Source organism: Chinchilla lanigera, unplaced genomic scaffold (assembly GCF_000276665.1).
Source record: "Chinchilla lanigera isolate Chin_1 unplaced genomic scaffold, ChiLan1.0 scaffold00029, whole genome shotgun sequence".
Lineage (NCBI taxonomy): Eukaryota > Metazoa > Chordata > Mammalia > Rodentia > Chinchillidae > Chinchilla > Chinchilla lanigera.
In genome coordinates, this window is record NW_004955430.1 from 3,953,056 (window position 1) to 3,953,757 (window position 702).

Sequence of the window (702 nt, forward strand, 5' to 3'; positions counted from 1 at the left end):
TGAATCCTTCCTTTAAGGATATTGAAGGAAAAACAGATAAGATTATGCATATGACAATGCCAGTAAAGCTCCTGGCACACAGTAGGCAATCAGTATACAGAGCAATGAATGTAATCTTTGGCATCAGAAAAAGTATTAAGTGATCTTTGATTTGGGGTTTTCTATTAACTGCTCTCATACTCCCTTTTCTCTGATATTAGCCCTAGAGCAGACAAATAACCTTAAAGTATCAGTATTTTACAACATAGTATTTTCCTTCCCAATCTAACATGCCTGTAGTTGGTGGACTGGCTGCTTTGTTCAACATGACTTCCAAGGCTGACAGAATTTGGCTGGTTGCTGTGGGAGAGAGTGCACTGGTAAGTCTCACACAGATAGCTAAATGCATACTTGAAATGACTGCTTACAGCTCATTGGCCAGAGCTGGTTGTATGCTTCCACCTCATTGCAGCGGACAAGGGAGTGTAACCCTACTGTTTCAGTCTGTTCGAGTTGCTATAACAAAATGTCATAAACCAGATGGCTTATAAACAACAGAGATTTATTTTTCATAGTTCTAGAGCCTGAGGAGTCTAAAATTGAGGTGTCAGTAGACTGGATGTTTGGTGAGGGTCTGCTTCCTGGGTTGAGATGGTACCCTCTTGCTGTGTATTCCTGTGGTGGAAAGGAAAAGGGGTTTCTCTGCAGCCTGTTTCCTAACAG

The 702-nt window shown here is 41.5% G+C and overlaps 1 long non-coding RNA gene across 2 annotated transcripts in view; it reads left to right on the forward strand.

Annotated features, from left to right (window-relative positions):
• LOC102005620 overlaps positions 1 to 352 on the forward strand; it is a 76,645-nt gene extending 76,293 nt beyond the window's left edge. For both annotated transcript variants that reach the window (XR_001234564.1, XR_261415.1), the window contains exon 3: positions 280 to 352. This is a non-coding gene — a long non-coding RNA (uncharacterized LOC102005620). The remainder of the gene's footprint in view (positions 1 to 279) is intronic.
• Positions 353 to 702: the final 350 nt, after the last annotated feature.